Below are 22,034 nucleotides of genomic sequence, written 5' to 3'. Positions count from 1 at the left end.
TTTGACGTTGTAGCTAAGTTAGTCAAGTTTTCGTGCATGAGTTTCTTTTCTGCGCCGTGATTACCACCTTGCATGTCAGTCAGTAGAAGTAAAAGTTGCAGTTTACCGTTTAATTTAAATTTAAGCATTTTAATCGATGGATCTTAAGTTTGAATTTGTGAATATGAAGTTCAGTCATGGTGTTTGTGTTTATCTGAATTCTGTTAATACTTGGTGAAGAAGAAAACGTCAAAATCAACTTTAGTTTGAACCACTTTTACTTTTAAGTTACTTTTTACTTTTGTTCCCTACTTTTCAGAGGTACTACCCAGATCTGTCAGAAAGCCCCCAGCCATCAGATACACCTTGTTGCCTAATTTTCCTCTTTTAGTAACTGTCTACTTTCCATATGTCTCTGATACACCTTGTCCCCTATTCTCACGAACACTCCCACATGTCTGTTATTTTCCCGCCTACTAGTCAGTAGAGTACTACCTTATTTCCTGTCTAGGTAAAATCTCAACCTAAGCGTGGTAGCTAACCAAACACCCAGGAAAGTCACCACAGTTATCTAAACGTGTCCATCCTCGTGGGATTCGACCCATACCTCCGCTATACTAATCAGTAGAAGTGGGTTGAGGAAATTTGTTTGAAGTCAGGTCCCGGTCGTCGTATCAACGACTCAGCTGGGTCGGGAATCTCTTCCTGATCAGTTGGATACACTCCAATTTCACATGCGAAACCATCAAGGACAAAGAACTGTGCACTTCAAAATGGCGCCGTTGCCGGGGATGGATGGCGTTCATACCTGTTATTGTGTGTGATCTTTTTGGCGTACATACTGTTTATAATTTTTCTTTTCTTTTTGTTTTCAGTTTATGAGAAGTGGCTCGGCTCCTGGCCAGTGGAGACCAAGGATACTTCCCAGAGGAACAATACTCGTTACCACTCGTTCTGGCCTGTCGACAGCACTGTCCGACCTGGGCACGAGTAGCGACGAAGAAAAAGAGGAGCTAGAGTACTAGCTCCCGGAGCTTCCACCCCAACCAGTAAGGACACTAGTGAGGATGGCTGACCATGGTGAGGACGATCCCGAGCTCGCGACACTTACCGCACATGCCGACGGAGATCCCCCACAAGCCATAGTGGTCACCCCAGGCCAGACCGCCTGTGATGTGAAACCCCACGTTATCGCAATCTTACCGACGTACTGTGGGAAGAGCTACGAGGGACCATACGAATTCTTAAATGAGTTCTGCAAAATCTGTAAGGCACAGAGGCGGCCAGCAGGAGCGAGCGAGGACGATTACAGACTGAAGGTCCTGCCTTTTGTCCTAAAAGGAGAGGCAAACACTTGGTTCATGCGCCTGCCAGCCGACTCCATCAATACATGGGCCGACTTCAAGTCAGTATTCCTAGCCGAATTTTTCCCATCTTCGAAGACAATTGCTTTGAAGAGGAAAATATCGTGCATAAGGCAAGAATATGATGAAACCCTGAGCGAGTACTGGGAAAAGTACATGAGCCTTCTGGAGTCATGCCCCAACCATCGCATGAAGGAGATAGAGGTGCACCACAGCTTCTATGAGGGGATGAACAAAGAAACCAAGGATCTGGCAAATTCATCATCTTGAGGTGATTTCACCCAGTTGAGAGTGAGTGAAGCCAAAAAGGTGCTACGCAAGCTGTTGAATGCGAAGAAGACGTACGACAATGCGAGAGATGGGTACAGCAGAGAAAGGGTAGCGAGTGCTTCGGCTACTGACCAGGAGGAACGGATGGACTTGAAGATGGAGGAATTAAAGAAGGAACTGCTGACTGCAATCAAACAGAACACTCCACCACCTTCTCCAACTGGAGGCCAGGAAGCCCCAGCACTACCGTATGATCAGTCGGACAACTCGCCGGATGTGGAGCAAGCGAATGCCGCAGGTTACTACAATTCCAACGGCAATTGGATTCCGGAGAAACAAAGAGATGCACCGTGGAGGGACCACCCAAATTTCCGATGGGGAGATGGGAATCAGAATCAGAACCAAAATCCGGCTCCAAATCAACCCAACCCCCAACCGAACCAATATCCCAACAGCGGACCAACAAACCTTGACTACCAGTCTAACTGGGTAGGAAGAAACCAACATCCTCAGAACCAAAACTCTCAAAACCAGAACCCGAACCCTACCTATGTGCCACCCCATCAGCGAAACTACCAAAACCAAAACCACAATCAAAACCAGAACCAGCACCAATTTAACCCAGGGCCTCAACATAACACCCACCACCAAAACCAAGGTCAGTACCAGCACAACCACGATCAGTATAACCCACCTGCCCAGTATAACCAGTACCCACTGAACCAAAACCAACAAAATTTCTCAGGCTACCAGTCAAACCCACCACCTCAGTATAACCAGCATCAGAGCTCGAGCCAATTCCATCACCCAAACAGGTCGAGGAGGTCCGTGGAGGACATGATGGGACAAATGCTTGCCTCGCAGCAAAGCATTAAAAATGACTTGCAGTCCAGTAATGAAACAATGCAAGGAATGCAAAGTGCCCAGAAGGAGCATAGGGCAAATATGGATATGATGAACAGGCAGTTGGCCCAGCTCGCTAACTCAGTGGGCTAAATGAAGGGGAACTCAGGGAAACTGCCATCTACAGTCCATGTACCGGAAAAGGCAAATGTGAGCAAGATTACACTGCGGTCCGGAACAGCTTACAACGGACCTCAGCTCAAGAACCCTGTCGGGGAGTCTAGTAGAGAAGGGGTGCTGAGCGACGTCATCCCAGCGGAAGAGCTCAAGAGGCCTCTGCCTCAGATGGAGGATCCGTTTATTCTAAACAAGGAGCCTACCGTGGAAGAAAAGGAGGGAGAAACACAACCTGGGAATGAGCAACCGGGAGGGGTAATACCCACATCAGACCCGCGAACCCGGGAGGCACAAACGGGAAATCCACAAGGATTGACTGGAGAGGCTAAGGGAGAAAAACCGTTTCCATACCGGTTTGTGACGAAAAGGAAGAAGGAAAACCCTGTGGATTTCATGTCAATCTTTGGGAAGCTGGATGTCACCATACCATTTCTCCAAGCCGTGAGACTGCCCCCCCTGGGGAATTTTATAAAGGAGTTCATAGCTGGGAAAGCCCAGGAGGATGGAAAGATCATGGTGGAAGGAATAGCCTCAGCCATTGTACAGGAGAAGCTACCACCCAAGAGAGCCAACCCAGGTATGTTCACCCTACCCATAACGATTGGAGAATTGTCAAATACTAGGGTGTTAATCCAACTGGCTGATAGGTCGTGTATCAATCCTGAGGGTGTGTTAGAAAATGTGTTGGTCAGGATACAGAACTTTACTTATCCCGCGGATTTTTATGTCATTAAAATGAGTGAACCAGAAGCTAGGGAGTCTAGCGGGATATTGTTAGGAAGACCATTTTTAAGAACGGCTAAGACAATTGTGGATATGGCCGAAGGGACAATATGCATTGACTTTAATGGTGAGAAATTTGTCTTTGACATCAACGAAGCCATGAAGAGACCAATAGATTCTGAAAATCTATGTTATGTTGATGTAATTGACCACCTAGTCCAAGAATTTCTTGAGACCGAATTATTGCAGGAAAAGCTCCAAGCCTTGGATGTGTATGCCCAGGCTGATGTGGAAGCAGCCGCATGGTGTGATCTGATCAGTAGCCGAGGGTTGACTGACGAAGAGATCGAGGAAGCAATTATGGAATTCTGTCAGAAGTCAGAACTAGCAGGATCCGTAGGGGCCGTGGTACCGGCCAGTATGGAGGAAAAATCAGATGCTGAACAGGAACAAGAGGAGTATTCAAAGAAGAACCCTTTACCTACAGACACACTACCCCCGCAAGTGGAGTTGGAAAAATTGCCGGCAAACCTAAAGTATGCCTACCTAGGGGAGGAAGACTCATTCCCCGTAATCATCAACAGCGGGTTGACTGAAGAACAAGAGGCAAGACTACTGACCGTGCTGAGCAAAAACAAGAAGGCTATTGGATGGAGCCTTACGGACCTGGTAGGTATAAGCCCGGACGTCTGCATGCACCACATTAGGCTAGAGGATGGAGCCAAGGCGCATAGGGACTCTCAAAGAAAGGTGAACCCAAACATGCGAGAAGAGATACTGAAGGAAATCTTGAAGTTGCTCTCACTGGGCATTATATACTCGGTGCCAGACAGTGAATGGGTTAGCCCAATCCATATGGTCCCCAAGAAGTCAGGGATCCAGGTGATTAAGAATGAGAGGAATGAACTAGTGCCCACCAGACTAGTTACTGGTTGGCGAATGTGTATAGATTACCGAAAGCTGAACGCTGCAACCAGGAAGGACCACTTCCCCCGGCCATTGATGCACTTTTTATTTGCACTATAAATACCTGCAAGTATACAGAGTAGGTATAGTATAGCAAAAGGTTAGTACCGGGTATCGAACACGGGGAAGATGTACACAAAGTGTCTATCTTCTACTAGAACTCAATTACTATCTGGAGAAACAAGAATTTTTGGAAACTTTTGAAAACAGTAAATATTAAAAATAGTAAACAACTAAATGCAAGCAAATCACGGAGAGAAAAGTATAGAGATAAGGGGAATTCCAGGGATGTGCTTTCACTTTTATGGTTATACAAATTCCAAACTACAATACCCTAGCACAGTTAATACTTTGAAAGGACGAGTCACCTAGCTTATGCTCATGCGATACAAACGTTGATTACTAACATTAGGGTTGTCAATCCTAACACGTAACTCCAAAAAGCTCCTAAGACCCTTGAAAAGTCCTCACTCTCAATTAACAGTGCCGTTTTAAAGGAAGCTAACTGTAGTGTCTACTAAGTGGATCTAACTCGCTAGAACTCTGTCACAGTTATGAAGCAAGTTGTATTGAATCATACATAATTGTGTCACTCAATTATGAAGCATCATGATTAACTTAGGGAAGAAACAAAGTAAAAACAAAACGGATATTAAATAGAAAACGGAATTGTATAACCAAAGTTGCTACTAACACATCCCTAGAATCCTATGAGTTTAGTTACACATGACTGAATAAACTAAAAACATAGATTGAAGGGAAAACAATTTGAACATAAAACTAAAGCAAATAAAACCCGTAGGTTGAATCCTTGTCGTTCTTGATGTTCTTGAAATCCTTCTCCAACTCCTTGCACAATTGAAGTACTCTAGCTTTTGATCTCTATGAATATTGCAAGTAGTCACTCTCTTTCTCTATGAATGTGTTCTTGTTGTGTGAAACTCTCTTTGATGAAGCTTGAGGTCCTATTTATAGGGGAAGATTATTCCTCATCATAGAAGGAAAAGATCTTCAAAGTTTGGTAAATCTTGGAGCAAATCTAGGGCTGGTCGGATTCGCCGCCTTTCTCCGGCGGGCCGCCGCACCTTGGCCGGCGGTCGCCGCGTTGGAGTCCAGAGACTCTGACCCTTCGGTGGCGGACCGCCACATGTCCTCCGGCGGTCGCCGGGCGAGACTCTTCTCCTAGCGTAAATTTCCAAGGCGGGCCGCCACATAGCTCTGACCGCCGGGCGCCGGCGGTCGCCGTACAACTTCGCGGCGGTCGCTGGTCGCCGTCTGACTATGCGTTTTTACTCCCCTTTTCGGCTCAAATATGCACATTTCTCACAAAACACGTCAAAATACCAAAATGTATAGAATATGCAAATAATGGACATGTAGAGTGATTTTGATAACAAAAACGGACCAAATAATGGCCTTAAAACAGTGCAAAATCCGGGCGTATCAACTCCCCCAAACTTACATTTTTGTTTGTCCTCGAACAAAACACTAAAGACACAAGAATAGACGCACGGAATGCACAAGGACTAGACGTCATAATTGCCTCAAAAGATGAAAGAATAGATTAAGCATGGATTAACACAATCAAATCAAGCAAGGCTTAATAGCGCACTTTCATTACTAACTCGTGGAACACCTTGAATTCAAGCACTCACATGTGGCAAACTTCCAAAGATGGGAAGTGTTCTTTCTCTCACTCTCAAAGTGTATAAAGGTAAAGTGTAAATCACTCAAATCATGCATCATGCAAAGTTTACCATAGGCTTGCTCAAAGTCTAATCCCTCCTCTACTCAATGTGATTAAGCATCAAAAGTCCGAAAGGTCTTTCTTTTCGGTTGTAACGTAGGCTCTTTGGTAGGTGAGGAATATTTGGCTAAAAAGTGACTCAAATATAAAAATATCCCAAGTAGAGTTAAGATGACTCCACTTTTCTAAAACTTAAGGCACTTCTAACACTTTATTTTTCTCCTTCAATTTACTTTCAATCCTTTGATTTTATTTTCTTTTCACAACCTTTCACACATTTTTTTTTCTTCTTTTTTTTTTTTTTTTTTTTTTTCCTAAGATCAAGCACATATTTGGAATTTTTCTCAATTTCACAACTTGTACTTTCTTAATATTAAGCACACTACTTTTTATACTTTCCTCCTTATCTCTCCAATTCCTTTACAAAAGAAGATAACAAAAACTATACTAACCCAAGGAATTGTCCCCCCATTTATTTTGGCTTCTAAAGAAAAGGCTCAAAGGCTCAAAATTGGCTCCAAAGGAAAAATTTGAGAGGGTCGAAAATTTTGGATATAAAAGTAGCTAAAAAAGACGGCCTAACCTCCTCCTAAATCAACTTAAACACTATGTAAACTTAGGCAGACTAGGAGCAAGTTCTAGAAACATATACATGCATACAGATAAATCACACAAGAAAGAATTTAAGGCTCAAATCTCACAAGGTAAAAGCACGATTCAAGGCGAACAAGCAATTCACTAATTATGCACCTTTTCACCCAACCATCATATCAAAACGTTAAGCCACACTTAAACATAGATGGAATATAATATCATTGGCAACTCGGTCTAATGTGTCCCTAAGCATGTGTGTTTCTAAGTTCTTCATGTTATGTTCATGACATGGATTCAAGAAAATATTTTTAGAACACAAAAATCTCCTACGGGTTTTTGGAAAATTAAAGCAAAAACAAACTAACAACAAAAAGAAAACCCTAAACTCACGGTCCACCACTTCATCCCCCCAAACTTATTTACAACAAAGTGTAAAATAAGTTTGTAGAGTCGGTAGGGACGTGAGTATACTACTGAAAACAAAAACGTACCCTGAAAATTTTCGCGTAGAGGTTGAGCGGGGCGAAAATTCGAAGAATTTCAAAAAATCGCGCTGGAAAATTGTGCCCAGGTGGCGGTACGCCGCAGCTGTTCGGCGGTCGCCGCACGTCAAAGATGCTTTCCAGCGTTCAGGTGGCGGACCGCCGCAGAGCTTGCGGCGGTCGCCACGGAGAGGTCAGAACCTGCAAAAATTTTTGCAAAGCACAAAATTAAACCAAAACCAAAAATACTTAAAATTAAAGCAAAAATTGTTAAAACAAGGAAATAAATCGTCTCAAAAATATCCAAAAACATGGTACAAATGCTCATTTAAAGTCATCGAGCTTGACTTCTTCAATCTTGAGGAGGTGGAGGGAAACGGGCGCTAAGATCCTCGAAAGCTCCAACGAGGTACGTGATATCACTCCTCATTGTCTCTCGTTCCTCTCTAGCTTCGGCGGCCATCCTTCGGAGCTCTTCATATTGTTGACGCCGATGAACGTCTTCCAAACGTTGTTGCTCCCAAAATTCTTGCTCCGCCCATCGATTGTCCCAAGCGTTGGCGGTTGTCTATTCATTCGAGAAATTCAGGCAGTACCTACTGGGATCCAGAGTCATCGTCTATACTGATCATGCGGCGATCAAGTATCTCATTGCGAAGAAGGAGTCAAAGCCCCGACTAATCAGATGGGTGCTGCTTTTACAAGAATTCGAATGGGAGGTAGAAGACAAGAAGGGAGTCGAGAACAAGGTAGCGGACCACTTGAGCAGAATAATACAAGAAGGGAACAGTGAAGATGTAAGGGATCGATTCCCGGAAGAGCATTTATGTGAAGTAATTTTCTCCGCAAGGAAGATCAATTGGGAAGAAGTGATGAGACTTACTGGTCAGGACGCAACAACCAAGGGTAAGGAGAAAGTGGGACAGGAACCCCGGTATGCGGACTTGGCAAACTACTTAGTAACAGGAGAACTGCCAATGGTGCCAAACGTAACAAAGGCTCAGAGGATGAAGATCAAGAGCGAAGCAAGGTATTATTTCTGGGACGACCCATACTTGTGGAAGGCAGGAGCAGACCAGGTCATTAGAAGATGTGTTCCTGACTGGGAGCAACGGGATGTACTGACGCACGGCCACTCCTTGGCATGTGGAGGGCATTTCGGGCCTAGGAAGATTGCCAGAAAAGTGCTAGATAGCGGATTCTACTGGCCAACCCTGAATAGAGATGCATACGAGTTCTGCAAGGGTTGTGACCGTTGCCAACTGACCGCTGGAATCTCCGCAAGAGATGAAATGCCGCAAGTTCCAGTAATAGTTTGTGAGGTGTTTGACATCTGGGGTATGGACTTCATGGGTCCTTTTCCCTCATCTTATGGGAACTCCTACATCTTAGTGGCAGTTGACTACGTGTCGAAATGGATAGAAGCCAAGGCCACAAGCACTTGTGAATCTAAAGAAGTCACCAAGTTCCTCAAGAGTCATATATTCAGCCGGTTTGGGAGATCTCAAACAGGGAAATAAAGAGCATTTTAGAGAAGACAGTCAACCCATCCAGAAAAGATTGGAGCATAAGGTTGGAAGATGCTCTGTGGGCATATCGGACAGCATACAAAACTCCTATAGGGATGTCCCCCTATCGCATCGTCTTTGGGAAAATGTGTCACTTGCCAGAGGAAATTGAGCACCGAGCATACTGGGCAGTACAACAGGTTAATGTGGATGCTAAGGCCTGTGAAGAGGAAAGGAAGCTGCAACTGCAAGAGCTGGAAGAGCTCAGATTGGAGTCATTCGACTCAGCCATGTGGTACAAGGAGAAAACAAAGATGTGGCACGACAAAAATCTGAGAACCAAGGATCTTCAGGTTGGTCAGAAAGTACTACTCTTCCAGTCAGGACCTTTTGTCGTTAATGGACATAGATTAAAAATATATAAGGGAAATGAAGAAGTGTGTGTAGTGGAAGAAATTCCACTACATTTTAAGAGCATCTAAATGACCAGTAGGAAAGGGATTTGAAGTTCCAGGTAAAAATATATGTAATGTACTTACTGACCAGGTAAAACTTCAAATACCCTTAGTAATGATGTAAATATTGTAAATATTTGGTAATTTAATTTAGGTTAAGAAAAAAAGAAAAAAAAACAACAACAAAAAGATTTTTTTTCGGATCTTAAATATTAATTCGGAGTTTGTACTGACCACGAGGATACCACTTGGGTAAAACTCTGAATTATATTAAAGAGCCATTTAATTGCTTTGTTTCTATTCCTAGCTAATTGAGAAGAGGGAGTTGAGTAATGTTTGAATTTTGGGTGTGTTGCAGCTTTACAGGCGAGTGCAGAGACTGGGAGGCGCGTGAGGCAAGGACGTGACAAGCAACGTCCAATCGGCTGCCAGCAAGCACAACCACCTCCCACACGAAGCGTCTCAACCGAGCGACCGCCTGCAACCGGTCAAAACCCTCAACTGCCCACCACCCTATAAAACACCCCACCGCCTACTCCCCTTCACTTTACAAACCCTCACCTGCACTCTCTCTCCCACAACCGCAACCCCCACTCCGAAAAACTACCACACACTAAAGAAACCGCCGCAAACCACCACCGGTACAGCAATGGCAAAGAAGAAGGCAACCATCAACCGAGCATCTACAGCCGGCGGGGCCTCGTCTGAATCCCAGCCAGCAGCCGAATCAAGGCCGCCAAGCCCACAACGAGCACAACCACCGCCGACGACACAAATTCCGGCGATGGTTCCTTTAGACGCACTGGCGGCGTTTCTAAGCCAACAGGACCCCAACAGAGACTGGACAGCAACCCTAGCCGGATTTGGCTTAACCGGAGGAGTGCCGGTGACATCAAACCCTACCCCAACCACAACCACAGAAATCCACTCACCACCACCCCAAAAACCTCAATTCCAACGTCCGAAAATATTTCCCCAACAATTGCTGCACAAGCAGAACCCTCCCACCCTTCTCTCATACACCAAACAGAGCCGCTAGACGTCAGCCCTCTTTCCGCCTATCAAGATCCCAACTGGGGAGAAACAGAAGACAAGGAGAGTGGAGGGGGAGCAAGCGAGAGCGAGAAAGGTGAAGCAGAGGAGATTAGGGCCACTGAGAAAAAAATCGATGTAGCGGAGGAGGAGATAGATCTGAACGAGACGGCCAGGAAGCAATGGATAATGACAGAGGAAGAATTTCAAGCGGTTTTGGGTAAAAGGGATCGTATCGTGGTGAACCCTGAAGGGGTGGCTGAGGTACTGGACCTCGCATCCCAGGCAGTAGGGAAAGAGGAAGTAACAAAGGAAGCAGAAAAGTCGGAAGAGGTAGTCCATAAATCAGTGGAGGAGAGGACAGACGAACAACGGGAAAAGGCAGAACATCCTAAGGAGGAAGGCCAAGAGCCAGAAACACATCAAGAGGAAGCCTCAGTGGTGACTAAACCCAAGCCAGTAAAGAGGAGGCTAGTGTTGAAAAACGACCCCAAGGCGGAAAGGCAGAAACCCCAAAGAGTGTCACAGAGATGTTTAGGGAAGTGGACGTCCAACAAGGCAGGAGCAAACACCGCAGCAGATGCAGTGGAGGTTTCGAGTGATGACGAGAAGACTACTCCTACAAAACCTGGGGAGGAGCCCTCGAATGCTAGCCAGGAGGACACCCAATTGGCAACAGGGACAGTATCAGCAACGCCGACTGACCAGGAGGAGAATACTGACAAGGTGGCTGAGGGTCTGGACCTCGCATCAGAGTCAGTAGGTCGGGAGGAGGCAGCAAGAAGTAATACTAGTGCCCGGATGGTGGCCGAGCCTACCGCCCAGGAGGACACTTCAACACAAGCCGACGAGGAAGCAGAGGCAATGGATGTCGAAGAGACTAAGTACACTCAAGAAAGGAAGAGGAAGGGGAAGGCCCCTGTCAAGAATAAACAAGTAAAGAAGAAGCAGCGCACTGCCAATGCAAGCATAGTGATCAGAGAGCCAGAAGAGAAAGAGAGATCAAGTGACACAGACTACACTTCCAGCGAGGATTCTGACTCAGAGAGTGATATCTCTCTGGAAGGAGAAGACTATCACGAGCAACAGCTCCCAGACAACCACTTTGAACTAGTCCACCCTCCGGTAGAAAGGATCGTGTACCGGCGGTGGAGGGTAACGCTTACTAATGAGCTTATGGAGGACATGAAGCACTTCGACACCCAAAAGCTTCAGGACGCATTTGACGACAAGGATGACAGTAGCAAACAAGTCAAATGCGGAAAGGTACTCCATATACCCTCTTTGAATGAGTTGTCTGTTCGTGATTCTTTCCTGGCCAGTATAGAGGCATTGGGCTTTGAGTGGTTGTTAGATAATAGGGACCCAGAGATATCTGTGAGATTAGCGAAGGAGTTTTTCACCACGTTTAGGTTCCAAGTAACCACAGACCTAGACGAGGTGTCAATCTCCTTTAGGATATTCGGTGGTGAACTGTCAATGAGTTTGATAGAGTGGACTGTCAGATTGGGAATTTGTAGCCTGGAGGAGGCTATAGGTCCGGACTGGAGAAGCCGTGAGAGGGGGGTACCGAGGCGACATATAGAATTTGAGCCCCAGGAAGCCTGGGAGGAGCTAACCCACCCCAACGCTGGCCAGTTCGCCTCCACAAAATCCAGATCCACCCACTTCAACAATTCCATGCTACGATTGGTGCAGCTTTACTTAGGCTACAACCTGCTGGGGCAGAGTAACTCAGCCGCTAGAACGTCCATGACAGAATTGTACCTAGTGTGGTGTGCTAAGCGTGGAAGAAAACTACACTTGGGATTTTGGACAGCCTACCAATGCCATCTAATAGCCACCTACCCAGCCAGAAACTTGTCCCTCTGCAACATCCTAGGAGCTTTCGTGCGCAACAACATAATCATAACAGAGGCAGAGGACCTGTCTCCAATGTACATGGTCGACGCTCCTGGCCTATTTGATGTACCCTTCTTTGTCCGCACCAACTTCGTATACTACAGAGAAGGAGTACCCCAGTTCTACCCATTGGGAGAAGCTCCTGGGGGAAGGGCATAACAAGGCCAGGAGGTGCAAGCTGCCACGATCGACCAAGCGCAGAGGCTGAGGCAAAAGAATCTGGAGCGGGCAGTGACTGAGCTGGCTGAGGAGAATAGACAATCACGGGCAGAGATGGCGAAATTGACAGCCCTAATGGAGAGCGTACTAAAGGAGTTGGCAAGAGGAAAAGCAAGCAATGAAGCTGGACCAAGCGGACATGGAGGACAAGAAGCTGGAACCACCGGACCTGAGGAAGAAGAAGGTGATGAGCAAGAGGAGGACGATGACAACCAACCCGGACCTGCGGAGGAAGAACCAACGGACCCACCTGCACAGACCCCTGCACCACGAAGGAGCAGGAGGAACATCTGATCGAACCACCCCAACTGACCAGTTAGTTTTTCTTTTTAATTTTTTTTAGTGTTTCTTTTATTATGTTATTATGTTTTTCTTTGGTGCATATGTTATTATATTTTTCTTTGTGTTTAGTCGTGAGCATGTTACCTCACACTTAGCCTACTGCGTAGTCTAAGTGTGAGGAGTTATATGTTTTTACTTCATGTTTGCAAATATATAGCTCTGTTTTGTTTATAGATCTAGGTATATGTCTAAAACTCTTCCACTTAGCCTATTGCATAGTCTAAGTGTGAGAAGTTTTTAGATATAATATGTGTTTGTTATAAGTGTGTGTCCGTCATACTAGCCATTCCCACTTTTCACTTCACAGCCCGTATCTGGGGCAGACACTTGTGAAGTGAGAGGGGGGAGCAAATGGCCAGTATGACATGTTTATATGTGTTATTTGAGTCAGTACATGTTAGTTTTTTTTAGGGTTTGTTAGGTCTAGGAATTATGTGTTATGTTTTATGAATGGGCTTAAAACTCAACTGTCTCGAACTGACGGTGAGGGGAATTGAGGGAGATAAGACATGCCGGAAAACGGAAACCACCCCCTCCAGTAACCCCTAGTCAGTATAGATGATGTGAGTATGAAAGAAAAACCCAACCCTTAGGTCAGACACGAAAGCCCTCTTAAAAGGTGAGTTAAAGGCCTAAGGTGGAACCACTTTCCACTAAATACTGAAAAAAGAAGAGAGGCTACCACATGATGTCTAGGGAAAGGTGACCGCGTGTAGCAAACCCTGAAGACAGTAGGAAACCCCCTCGCAAAAAAAAAAGAAAAAAAAAGAAATAAAAAAAACCCTACCTTTAGAACCCCACTTTCTAGCCTGACTTATACCCCGAAATAACCCATCAGCCACTGGAACTGTGTGCGTGCAAGGCATAAGGCAAGGAGGCAACTGCCCAGGAGGACATACAAAAGGAACCAGCTGAAGAAAAGAAAGGCAAGGAAAGAAGGAGAAAATCGATCTGGAATTTCCAGATCCAAAAAAAAATGAAGAAGGAATAAGGGTGGCAAAGCCACAAAGAAGAAGATTGAAGAAAATGGTCGCAGATACTTGACCACACAAAAAAGGGAGGAAGAAGGAATAAGGGTGACGAAGCCACAAGGAAACTACTGACCAGTTGGAGGCCAATGTCAGAAATTGTCCAGCCGAAGAAGAAGCCCTAGCCAGAAGCCCGAATGCACACAGTTCTCCCTCATAAAATAAATAGTTAGCTTTTGAACCCTAGAGCCTTAGGGACAACTACCCCAAACGCTACAAGCCACTAGCCCCATTACAAGCCTTAAAGACCTTCGGGAGCTGCATGTGAGATCTGAGTCCGAAACATCTGTGGTTTAGCATTGAGAGAAAACAGTCCTAACATGCCCTGTGAGGAATGAGTGACTGAGTGAACCCAGTGTTTGGCCTAGGATTGGGTGATCTTGACAAGCAGATATACTGACTGGGGAAGAAAAGGGGGGCGGCGGAAGTTCAAGGCTGCCTAAGGCCGGATTGCACCTGATCTCGAGGGGAAGGGTGGTTGAAAATATAGCATGTTCTATGTGTTTAAGTTAACTATATGTGTATGTGTTTGTGTCGTTAGTGTTTTCTTTTCTTTTGCGTCAGAGTCTTGAGTCTAACTAGGTAGAGTCGGTCAGGGGGAGTAACCAGGCTCGAATTCGACTTATTTCTTTTTGTTTGTCTTCACGCTTGAGGACAAGCATGTGGTAAGTGTGAGCAGTTTGATAAGTCGTATTCTAAGCCTTGGCTACTGGTCGGTATGTCGTGAAATACATGTATTATCTGCAAAACAGTTGCTTAAGTGTGCAGGATTGAAGGATCCAAGTCAGTAGGTGACGATTCGTGTGACGCAAGTGAAAAGGGCACTAGAAGGGTGCGATACTGACCAGAATGCATGTCAGAGAAAAGGCTCGAGATGGAGAAAGAGGATAGCTGGGATGATTATTTTACGAGGGCAAAAAGGTCAAAATGCGGGAGAAGTCTACCCTAAAAGCAAGGGCAAGCCTCCCTATAAAAGAAGCCATTTGGAGAGAGAGAAGGGTGCGCGGAAAAAGCCAAGCTCGACAGTCATACTTAGTAGAATTCTCTCTAGAAAATCAATCCTTCAGCATTATCCTACCTCTCGTTCCTCGCCACAGCTATGGTCACTTAACGTCCAAGAGTCTGCCGGAGAAGTCATCAGTTCGCCTTTCCAGCCAGTTATCGCAGTAGTATAGTAGTATCATCGCTCGGAGTGGCAAAAACAATCTTAATCGCTTTCTTAGTTAAAGTTTACTTGTTTTCATCGTTAGTTATTCTGCAAACACTCATCCATGTTGCTCTTTTGAAGTACCTTATTATTTTCCAACATTTACGTTATGAAGTTTCTATTTCGCATGTCGCTTTGGTTCGAGTTTGCTTCATTCTGCCTAGGAAAGTTAGATTTAGTCATTGCTTTCAATTTCTAAGTTTTATTTCTTGCCGAGAGCTGTTGATTTGAAGTTGTAGCTAAGTTAGTCAAGTTTTCGTGCATGAGTTTCTTTTCTGCGCCGTGATTACCACCTTGCATGTCAGTCAGTAGAAGTAAAAGTTGCAGTTTACCGTTTAATTTAAATTTAAGCATTTTTATCGATGGATCTTAAGTTTGAATTTGTGAATCTGAAGTTTAGTCATGGTGTTTGTGTTTATCTGAATTCTGTTAATACTTGGTGAAGAAGAAAACGTCAAAATCAACTTTAGTTTGAACCACTTTTACTTTTAAGTTACTTTTTACTTTTGTTCCCTACTTTTCAGAGGTACTACCCAGATCTGTCAGAAAGCCCCCAGCCATCAGATACACCTTGTTGCCTAATTTTCCTCTTTTAGTAACTGTCTACTTTCCATATGTCTCTGATACACCTTGTCCCCTATTTTCACGAACACTCCCACATGTCTGTTATTTTCCCGCCTACTAGTCAGTAGAGTACTACCTTATTTCCTGTCTAAGTAAAATCTCAACCCAAGCGTGGTAGCTAACCAAACACCCAGGAAAGTCACCACAGTTATCTGAACGTGTCCATCCTCGTGGGATTTGACCCTTACCTCCGCTATACTAATCAGTAGAAGTGGGTTGAGGAAATTTGTTTGAAGTCAGGTCTCGGTCGTCGTATCAACGACTCAGCTGGGTCGGGAATCTCTTCCTGATCAGTTGGATACACTCCAATTTCACATGCGAAACCATCGAGGACAAAGAACTGTGCACTTCAGAGGTCAATACTCATTCACAACTTTAACATTTTTTACTGGTCACAACACCGACGAATAGTCCAAAGACCACATAATGGCATGGCCGCCTAATGTTGCCTAAGCACGACTATTAGATATCGCATTACAAAATTTTGTTTCTACAACATACTCCCATAACAATGCTCATGTGTTGATAACAAAATCAAGCTATCTCATAAATTCTGTTTGAACTTCTAAAAAACTGTAATTTCTTAGGATTATTGTCCCCACATAATGGGTGGCTATAATATTAGAAACTATTTTCTAGTTCATACTATTTATATTTGAGAAGTCTACCCATATGAACTTGCTATTTCGTAGGATTATTGTCCCCACATAATGGGTGGTGATAATATTAGAAACTAGCTTCATAAAATTTGCAAACCAACCGATGGAGACCGTATACAACGCACTTGTTGTAATCATCACTTAGATATTTTGTATGGTTTTTGCATAATTATCACATAAGCAGATAAAGCAGATAATCCATTTAAAATAGATAAACACCAAATAAACAGATAAATCCATTTAATGCATGACATTTAAACACACAGGATAATTATCGGCAATTATTTAATCTAGTCAAGGGAGAATCAATTAAATAATTAAGTTTTATCTTGGGTAATCATTATCCAAATTCATTTAGGACTTTATCAAGATAGAGTTAGCTATCTAAATCCATTTAGAATTATTCTAGATTTTATTTGGATAAAATCAAATCCTACAATTCAAGATAACGTTAACCTAGGATTATCATAATTTAAATCGTACTAGGATATTACTAGATAGAAACAATTCCATCATAATCCATAAGATAAAAATAAAATCCAATCAACCAAGATTTATACAAATCTTAATACTATTTAGAATAGACATCTAGAATATATCAAATATACTTAGGATTTCTTAGATAAATAAATTTATCTAAATCCAATTAAATAAGGATTTTCTTATATATCATATTTATCCTAATCTATCTAGGATATAAATCCAAAAGATAAGGATAACTTAGATTACTTCTTATATTAATTCATCTAAGATTTGTCTTAATAGAATTAAATCTATACAAATCCTTAGGATAAATAAATTAATATAAATGTTTATCCTAATTCATCTAGGATTTATCTTGGAATAAATCCATATAAATCTATAGAATAAGATAATATTATATTATGATTATTCAAATCTATCCAAGATTTATCTAGGAACAAATCCATATAAATCTATAAGATAAGAATAAAATATTATATTATCACTATTCAATCCATCTAGAATTTATCTATGAATAAATTCATATAAACTGATAGGATAAGAATAAAATAATATTATCATTATCTAAATCCAACTATGATTCGCTTAGGAATAAATCCATATAAATCCAATGTCATCTTATTTCAGTAAGGCATAGAAATAATTAGACCGACATTGCAACCTTTCACGATAGATAGCCAAAGCCTATCTAGGTTGTGAAATTCTTCTTTCTTTTTTGCAAAGAATTGCATAGAACTGACCGTGTTACCTTAAAGTGAACGTCGCCCACAACCGGTCTACTAAGCAAACGACTTAGGCTTTGTTTACTTCTTATGCATTTAAATGTTTGTAAAACATCTTATAAATGCACAAGCAAACACAATGTAATAATAATAGTGATTCTATTCGTGCGAGACTGCTCAAATAATACTGAATCGGGTTAAAAATGGATTGTAAAGTTTTATGTATACAAGCAAGATTCTATTCGCTCGAAACATGCTCGAAACATGCTTTTCAGTATATCAAACCTAACATAATGTACTTAGAAACGAGGTTAAAGAGCATACGGAAAAATCTAACCTCCAACAATAACTATTTTGGATGTTGGGTGAAAGTAGGTTGAAATTCAATTTTTGAAATTGAGAAAAACTTGTGGGAATTGGGACTTGGGGTTGGTGGCGTTGGCTGCCGGAGTCACGGAGACTTCTCCAATGAGTTCGGGATAGCTGAACGAGAGATAGCAGAGACGGTAATGGGGTTAGAGAGAGACAGAGAGACGTACCGAAGTTAACTTAATTCCTGTCTCCAACTAGGGTTGGGTAAATATACCGCAATACCGCATTAACTTACCGTACCGAAGTTATACCGAAAAATATCAAATTTGCGGTAAGGTATGATGCCTTACTGATAGACTACGGTACGATAAAGGTATAGAATTTTGTATACCGCGGTATACCGCGGAGTACCGCACATTCGGTATATACCGAAAATGAGGTATCATACCATTATTAATTTATACCGAACATACGGTATATTTCAAAAAATAAGGTATTTACCTTATATGTATTTATATGTTTCAAATATATTAATATAAAGAATACTTAAAAGTTAACAATAATTTAAAAAATAGATATTAGAAACCCTAAATGACCAAAGTAGACACGTTCCTCTAAGATTTTTGGATGCTTCTCCCTTTACATTTGTTCTACATTTCTTTTGGTTTGGTAGTTTGTGCATTGTGATTATGCTCGACTATTAATAATGTCACGACCACAACTCCCTAGTGCTAGTGAGCGTAGCTATTTCGCGACTAAACAATTCTCAAAAATGAAGGGACAACGTAAAAAGGGTGAAATCACTCAAATCAAAAGTATCAAAGGCATATGGGTACATAGTCAAAACGTGATCAGAGTATCAAGACTAAGTTCAAAGCTTGCTAGTACATAATTCTAGGTTTGCAGCGGAAGAGTCCAAGACAAAATAGCACGTATGAAGACATGCTACTTTGGGCTACCTAACTACTTATTTAATATGCTTGTCCCAACACCTTCGCCTGCTCGTCCACGTTCAACCTGCACATTTGAGAAATAACAGCAGGGCTGAGTATTTGATATACTCAGTGGGCACATTGCCAAAAATAGTTCTATCTTTAATTGTCAATGCCACAGTTGAGTGATCACGGGGTTTTACTTTAAAAGACCCGAGTCACTAAAATACTTTTCCTTTAGTAAAGATTTTGATTGCGCAATCACGTAACATAGATATACCATATCTGAACCTTGTGTGAACCGGGAATGTGGCCACATTCCACGACGGTCACTGGACCGGCCAACCCCTTTTGTTAGCTCACGGTCCCCTTATGTGTACACTAGTCTGAGTAGGGTTTGCGGCCCTACTGGGACCCGAATTCGATTTAACTTGAATTGGCATAGCCAAGCAGATAGGTAATCATAAAACAAAACATGGCATGACAACATACTTGAGCAAAGAATCACATTTTCATACTAAAAACACGTTTTAAAAGAATGCCCACCTCAAAAGCTAAAGCTCCTTCCGAAATTTCCTTAACTTGGTTTTAGATGACGTTCGAAGACGTCCCTTTAGGAAATAAAAAGATACTTAATTAGATTTTGAGATATCCATTAAGCTTAGACATGAATGCATCCTAAGTGCGTGATCATTTTATTCCTTTTTCCCTAATTCATAAGAAGTCCTTGAGCACTAAATAAATCTTGCGATTTAGTTAGGTGTGGAGGTCTACCAATTATTCGTTTAACGAAAGAGCGTTACCTCCTATATATTTTATTCAAGTACTAAAATAGACTCGAGGTCTATTCATCGTTAGCGTATCATAATTTCTTAAAAATTAATTATTTGAGCACTCATACTAAATTCCGGAAGAAAAACGACTTATCCTCGTGGAAATTAATTTACAGACTATTAATTATTAAATCCGTAATATAAAAAAGCCATGATTTATTTACAACCCTAGTCCATACTTTATTTAGTTGATGGCCCAAAAAGATGCAGCCCAACACAAAAATTAAAGGGGCCCAGCACAATTAAGGGAGGCCCAACAACTAAAAAAAAGAAGAAGCCCACTACTCCCTTCCCTAATCTATCGGCCCTTCTCCCTCAACTCTCGTTTTCCCCCAAATCAAAAACCTAATCGGAGAAGAGCTTGGCGGAGCCTCCTCGTCTACCGCCGCCGGCTACTCCGATCAGCGTCCCCCTGTGCATCGCCGGCTAGCTCGATGCCTTCCCCTCCTCTCTCTACCTCATCGAACACAAAACCCCCAAATTATACACAAACCCTAACTCCAATTCTCCCTTCCCTCTCGGCGAATCGCCGCCATCCACCGCCGCCTCGTCCTCGGCCGTCCGACGAGCAGTGCATGCCGCCTGCGGCGTCGCTCGGCGCCGGTCCACCCCTCTCCGTTCCCTTCTCTTTCTCTTTCTTTCTCCATCGGCGGAAATCGCCGCCTCTCTGTCGCCGGAGCTCCCTAGTCGCCGCCTCAGTTCCGCCTTCCTCTCTTACTTTCTCTCTCTCTCTCGGCCCCGCTCACGCCACCGCCATTTTCTCCAGAACTGCCGCCGCGGCTATGTATGCACAGGCGGCGGTTTTGGCCTTCACTATGCCTCGCGCCGCCGGCTACCGATCGATAAGGTGATGGACTCGACTTCCCATCCTCTTTGTTTTATTTTTCAAAAAAAATTAAGTTCTAGATTCACAAGTTTTGAAATTTCCACCATGTAGATTTGTAAGGGTTGTGGCTTTAGAGAAGGATTTGAGGTGTGGTGTTATTGTCGACTCCGGGCTGCCGAAGGACCCTCGCCGAAGATCCGGCAGATTCGTGCTAACGAGATAAGCTCACTCATTCTTTCTAGTTATTAATGCAGTATGATTCTGCCTTGGTTCTGTTTATTGAGTTTGGCGATTTGTGAGAATATGCCTTGCAATTTGGAAGGCTAAGTGGTGGATTATGTTGCTAAACTTGTTGTTCCTATGATTCCAAGAGTTAGAACTTCACAAATCTGAAAAAGCCCTGTGGGTTTGGCTAAGAAAGTTGATTCTTTGATTATTGGAGCTTGCTACTTGTGTGATGCTGAACTTAATGTGGTTATACTTGTGCCTTTAAGTTCTTACACTATGTTGTGGTTGATCTAGACATGATGCAAGATAATATGTTGAGGTTTTAGGGAGGTTTACCTCTCGGTTCTATGGCTGTCTCAAAAGCTCTGCCTCTGGACTCAGTTCTTCTCCCTCTCACACTTGCTACTGTTGGTTCTTGTTTCTCCCTAGAGTTTCTGCTGAAACTTGCGATGTGTGATAGGGAGTTGAATGTGGTGTGGAGGGGATTTTTATGGCTGATTGTGGTGTACTTGTGAGCTTTAAAAGAGGCTGCTGAAACTCTTGTTGTTATGCTGCAGAATATCTCACTTTTAGTGATCTCCTTGTCTCTCCTTCATGGCTGCAAAACTTGTATTTTTATGGGTACCTAGTACTAGTTATTAATTGAGGTTGGAAACCCCCCCCCCCTTGGGCAAGTTCTTGGTCTTCAAGGAAAAAGAAGGGTTTGTTTTCTATCCCTCCCTAAGTGTTCTATTAATTGTTCTTGTCTCATGGCCATTAAAGCTTGTTTTTATCTTGCAGGTGAGAGGAAATCTCAGCTCCCATCCGGCTGCACTTCGAGCGGGCCCGGATTCACCGATTGGGCCGACGGGCCGCCCGAAACGGGCCCTAAATCGGGCCTGGAGAAAAGGCCCGAATGCACTCCACATTTTAGATATTTTCCCTTTCCATGTTTTTCTTTCTTTGGGGGCTTAAACCGTGTAATCTATTTTATTAGTTGTTCATTAATTAAGCTTTGTTCCAAAATTTGTAGTATTTGAAAATTAGTTGTTCGCTTATTGTTTTCGAAATTTCTATTCGAGAATTCGTGATACTTTACAATGTAAAGTCCAAATGCTTAGTTCATTTGATTACTTTAGCTTTTACTTGCAACTAAAAAGAATTAAATCTCATAACAAGGGCTCGAGTTCCAATAACCCTTCGTGGAAAGAGAACTTACATCTTTAGTTCGACAATAACAAAACGAAAGAAAAGAATTAAGGGTGCGGGTATTACATTCTACCCTCCTTAACAAAAATTTCGTCCCGAAATTTTGCTTATGCTACTCAAAAAGCTCTGGGTACTTTTCCTTCATCTTGTCTTCCAATTCCCACGTAGCTTCCTCGTAACCGTGATGCTTCCATAAAACTTTCACTGTTACAATAGACTTATTCCTCAATTCCTTGACCTTCCTATCCAAGATTGCCTCTGGCTTCTCTTCATAGCTTAAGTCTGGTTCCAAAACCATTTCCTCTTGGTGGACTATGTGTTTTGGGTCGATCACATATTTTCTCAATTGTGGCACGTGAAAGACATTGTGCACATTCCCGAAACTCGGT

Source organism: Salvia hispanica, chromosome 3, assembly GCF_029641045.1.
Source record: "Salvia hispanica isolate PSC_SH4W2 chromosome 3, Shi_PSC_v1, whole genome shotgun sequence".
NCBI lineage: Eukaryota > Viridiplantae > Streptophyta > Magnoliopsida > Lamiales > Lamiaceae > Salvia > Salvia hispanica.
Note: the sequence above shows the minus strand (reverse complement) of the source record.